A 6,000-nucleotide genomic window follows, 5' to 3' on the forward strand; every position below is an offset into this window, starting at 1 on the left:
ACATTTGGAAATTCAAAAAAACAGCATTTATAATAGCATCAAAAATATGAAACACTTGGGTAGAGACTCCGCAAAATTTATACAAGACCTGTACACTAAAAATTGCAGAAGAATGCTGAGAGAAAGCAGACCTAAATAGGTGGAGAGCTACACAGTGTTCATAGGAGGAGAGCCTTAACATAGTTAAGATACCATTCTGCCTGAAATGAAATCCCAATAAAAAATCCTAGGATTTTGTTGAAAATAGAAGCTTACTTTAAGATTTTTATGGAAATGCAAAGAACCAAAACAATTTTGAAAAAGAATAAAGTTAGAAGAATTACACTACAGGTACTTGATTTTAAGACATACTCTAAATTTACAGTAATGAAGACCACATGATATTGACATGAGGATAGACATGTAGATCAACTGAGCAAAACAGAAGTCTGGAAATAGACTCATAAATACGTGGTTAATTGATTTCCAACAAAAGTACTTGGGTGATTCAATGGGAAAATGATAGTTTTTCAACAAATTCTGGTGGAACAATTTGATACATATGTGCAAAAATAAACTCTTACTTTATACCATATACAAAAGTTAACTCTAAATACAGCACAGACTTAAATCTCAGAGCTAAAACTATAAAAATGATACAAGAAAGTATAGGGTAAAATTGTGACTTGGATTAGACGCTCTTCCTTAGGACAGAAAATGCAATATGATAAATTGAATTTTAGAAAAATTTAAAACTTGCTTTCCAGAAGAAACTTAATAAAATGAAAATACATTCCACAGGCTGGGAGAAAAATGGCAAGTGACTTGTAACCCTCTCGTTTGTAATACTTCTCTGCCCTTGTTCCAGCTGTTTCCTCTGCCCAGCATCCCCTTTGCCTTGGTCCTCCCAGGGAGAGCTCCTATTTCTCTTTAGACTCAAGTCAGGCATCAGGTCATCATTTTCATTAGGAAGGCTTTGCACATCCTCCAACTCTCACATTCCAGACTGGTCATAAGATCTAGCACATTCTACCTTCCCGGTCAATTTACATCTCTGTTTTCTATAATAACCATTTAGCTCCTTGAGGTCAAAGACAGTGTTTTTTTACATTTTGTTGGGTTCTTGGTCTAAAGAGCACTCACCTTTTCTATACCCCCAACCCGTCTCCCTCAACAAAATCAATTTTGATTTTGCCTCCCCTTCCAAATATGGCTCCATCTCCTTCTACCCCATTGTTACTAAACTTCTTCAAGTAATTCTCTTTCTCTTCTTCTTCACCCTACCCATTTATTCTTCAGCCCACAGAAATCTGGGCTTCTGCTCCTGAAATATTTTTTATTGAAACTTCTAAGATTTTCACTGAATTTATACCTGTCCATTTCACTGGGCACTCTTTATTCTTCACCTTATTTGATTTTCTTGGAACCTTGAAAAATGGTTCTCCATTGGATTTCGAAACCTTTGAGTTAAGGAATTCTGCCTTGTTTGTCTTTGTGGATAGACAGCCAGGGAGCACCCACGTGGAGGGAACAAACAGGTAGAGAATGCAGCATGACAATAAACAGAGAAATGGAGGGAACATGGAGTCATAGATTCCAAGGAAGAGAGCGTTCCAGGAAGGAATGGTAGACATTCATTTATTCTCTCACTCGGTTGATCATCCTTTTAACGAACACCACTTGAATGCTCACTATATGCCAAGCACAGTGCGATGCTCCAAATCCACAAAAGCCTTTCTACACACTCTCCTGGATGGTCATCTGCTTCCACAGCTCCCACTACAGCTTATTTTTCAATCCCTCTCAAGTCTATGCCCCTTTCCTGTCTTTTGAGTCGCAGGTGCCTATTTCCAACTGTCTACCAGCTATATCTGCCTATATTTCTTCACTCACTCAAACTCAGCATGTACACATAAATCTTGATAAATATAATACATATATAAATCATTTCCTCCTGGAATACATATCTCATTTAATAGTTATACTCAATACCCATGGTTAACCATGGTGCTCATCGTTTCTCATTTCCCATCTGGACTATACTGTAGCCTCCCACTGGGTCTCCTTAACTACAATCCGGCATCAATAGACCCACCATAACTATCAATCTAAAAGACACTTCGAGCACACCATTGCCCTGCTTAAACACCCCCGACAGCTTTCTGATACCCAAACACACCAATCATTCGCTCTCTTGCAAATAGCCAAATGTGCTTGTCTTATTTTCAAACATTTGCACCTACTGTTCCCTCCATCTAGGAAGAACATCCTCAGTACCACATATTCACATGAAAGCCCCATTGCCTTCAAGACTCAAATCAAATATTACTTCAGCAAAGCCCGGTTAAGCCCTGCTTCCCTCCACAGGCACGCTGTGCATTCCTTCATTACTGTATTGTAGTGATTTGTTTATAAGCTTTTCTTCTTCTGTTCTAGATAATATCTCAATCATCATTCTACTTCTAACATCTGGTATAGAAACAAGTACAAAAAGCTGGTTATGAAAGGGCAAGTTTTTTCTGATTTTGATGTGACCAGCTTCTATTAGGTATTATTTGGGAATAGTGTCATATTTTTTATGGTGAATACAGTATTTTAAAGAAGATTTCGGCACTTCCTTAGCAGTGGTTTATCTCTGCCTCAGAGAAAACCAGAATGAGTTTTTAAATAAAATGATTGAAAAAGTACACTGAATCTTCAATTTAATTATTTCAATTCCTGCAAAAAAGGTCTTTCAGAGAGGCTGCCGCTTGGTAAAAGGTGATAAAGTTCCAACACATTCTTAAAAATTGTAAATTAATTTATAAATTTCTATTCAAAGTTTAATCTGCTATTTTCACATAAGAAAACTCATAAAGTTGCTTCCTATTGATTTAGTATCTTTGCATCTACAGTTTAAGCCAGTATTTAATCTCTTTCTAGAAGCTTCCAGAGGTGCTTGGTATATATCAGTGAATGTTGCCCATTTTTATTGCTTTTGGAGTTAAGTAAGGACTCCACACCTGTCATTCCAGACCCCAGCTTACATTTCTGGTCTTGTTTCTCTCAATGTTTGTATTTCTGCCAGAGCAGATCACTTCGTATTCTTTTAACGTTCCCTAACTTTTTCTGGCTTATGTGTGTTTGTTCCTAGGCAATGCCCTGCCCCGCCCTCCACTTCCTCCTGTCATTGTCATTACCCTCTTGCTTCCATTCTCAGCCTAACTGCCACTCCTGTCCTGAAACTCCCCCTGGTCCTTCCAACTGGACCAGGTCTGTCCCTGCTCTCATTCCCGGAGCAATTATTGATGGTTCTTTCATGGCACTTCTCAGATTTCCCCTTGTGTTACAGTCATATGTATTTTATGCTATCTCCCTCCCCAATAAGTTTTCGGGGCAGTATTACCATGCCGCTTCATCTCTGAGGCCACTGCAATGCCAAGCACAATTTCTTGAACATAGCAAGTACTCAATTTGTTTAATCGAATTGAATTCAAATAAATTCAAACAGCTTTCTCTTCTCCATGTGTTGACAAAATAATTATAACAAGTTCATAATCACAGTAAGTAGTAGAACTAGGATTTGAACAAGGGTAGTTTACTGCACCCTAAACCCCTGGACCTTGTTGCCTCTACAATAGACAGAATATGTATTCCAAAATTGTGGGTCCAGCTGTATAATTGGCTCTAATCGCTAAATCACAAAAATTGTCCTAATAAGACTGAACATTTCCTCCCTGACTGTATGGAAAAAAATGCTTTTGTTCCTTCCTTGACATTAGTTTCAAAGAGTGGGAACATATACCTATTTAAGAACATTCCTTTAATAAGTTTATTATGACCTCATCGTCTGTTATCTATCTGAATTCTTTCAGAATCTATAGATAAATATATATAGACATGGAGATATAATCACATTTACAATATACTATTGCCAGCCCTGGTGGTCTAGTGGTTAAGATTCGATGCTCTCATCGCCGTAGCCCAGGTTCGTTTCCCGGTTAGGGAACCTCGCAACCCATCTGTCAGTTGTCATACTGTGATGGCTGTGCGTTGCTGTGATGCTAAAAGTTACGCCACGGGGATTTCAAATGCCAGCAGGGTCACCCATGGTGGACAGTTTTCAACAGAGCTTCCAGACTAAGACAGATTAGGAAGAAGGACCCGGCCACTCACTTCTGAAAAAATTGACCATGAAGTATGACTAGCAGTGGAGCATTGTCTGATACAGTGCTGGAAGGTGAGAGGATGGTGGAGAAAGACCTAGCATGGTTCCGCTCTGTGTACACGGGGGCGCTAGGTGTCGGAATAGACTCACCAGCACTAACAGCAACAAACTACATAGGATTGAACATCCCTGATCTGGGGACCTGGACGATTGGGCACTGTTCAATGGCTCCAAGGTGGCAAAGATGTATTTAGGGCCAAGAATGTGGGATTTGTAATAAGCCTAACTTAGAGCCCAGGGGTTTATTCTGGGTCTTTTGGCTTCAGTAAGCTGGAAGAAGTAAGGGAGCCACAAAACATCTTTTTAATCTCAGCGTTGGGACTTGAGAATTCAAAAAGGGAATCTAAAAAGTAACACTATCTTAATCTATCCCCACATAAAGTAATCACTTGTTCCAATGGAAAGCATTATTGTATTCATTTGCAGAACATGAGAAAGAACTGACAGAAGCTATGAGGCCACCCTGAGTGTCCCTTCTGCCTTTGGGCAGACATTTGAACCTAGTTTTCCTTAGCATCTAGGCTTTTTCTGGGGGACAAAAACATCAGAAATTCTCTTTTACAATGCCCTTTCATAGCTGTGTCAAAATTCTCCTGAATTGCCTGCACTTCTTCCTTATTTGCAGTCAAGTTTATTTTATTTTTACTATTTGATGTTTCAAGTCAATGTGCCGTTCACCACCATCTTCTTGATCGAGAGCTCCCTTTCAGCTCAGCAGCCCTCTGTTAAAAATATCTTAAGTGGGCTTTCTACTTTACAAACCAGTGTACAGTTTCCTTTCTAAAATATTTTGAGAATGTGAGGTTCTGGCAGGATATAGAAACTACAAATCAGATTAAATAACACCCATTGCCAAGTGATCAGACAGAAAAAGAATTGTGCAGAAATAAAAACTGTCGACCATGTTGGCCGCTGCTCTGTGGTCTGTGCTTTGTTGGCTGTCTACTAAGTGGTCCAGTTCCAATGGCGGTGAGCGCTAGCTCCATGGCTGGTTGGAGGAATGTTGGCCTCCTGTTCTAGGCCGAGAAAGATCGCACCAACACAACTTCAGCAAGCAAGTTTGCCCTTATATGTGGTCTTTGGGCACTTGCAAATAAAGGTAGGTCTAAGGCTTCATTTATCTGGATAGTTAAATAAGGTAGGAAGAATATATTGAGGAAAATTTCCTTTTTTTCCTCTCCTTTCTGGATGACACTATTTGGCTTTGCTCTCCTTACCTTAGAACTACCCCACGGCAAACAGCAATTTCTGTCAAGGGGGAAGAAAACCTGCTTCTATACTCTTGGCTAGTGCATGCTTTCTGGTGATGAGGATGGTGTGGGAATTAGGAGCCCAGGCTCTGGGATCCACCAACCTGGGTGGAAACACAAGTTCCGCTATTTGCCAGACTTTGGGGAGTGAATTCATCTTTTGATGCTCACTTTGTGCATCTATATGACAAGGATGCTAATAAGAGTACAACACATACCTTATAGTAGGGAGACTCACAAAACCTGTAAAATAGTAATTCTGATCTTCACTGAACACTAAGAGTAGGCACTGGTTTAAACTCCTTATTGTATATTCCTGCTTAACTTCTTACCCCATGAGGTGGGCTTGATTGTTAATACCAATTCATCAGAGAAGACCTTGAGGCACAGAGAGGTATAGCAGCCAAGGAGGGAAGTCCCACAGTAGGAGAGCGCAGGCCGGGATTCCAGCTCTGCAGGTGTGTGCTTCTCCAACACGCAAAACTGTTTTTCAAAGGCATGGCCAAGGCGACTCACGGTGCCTTCAGAGCACATGGATACATGCACACTCAATACACAGAGTGC

Source organism: Equus quagga, chromosome 16, assembly GCF_021613505.1.
Source record: "Equus quagga isolate Etosha38 chromosome 16, UCLA_HA_Equagga_1.0, whole genome shotgun sequence".
In the NCBI taxonomy this organism is placed as follows: Eukaryota; Metazoa; Chordata; class Mammalia; order Perissodactyla; family Equidae; genus Equus; species Equus quagga.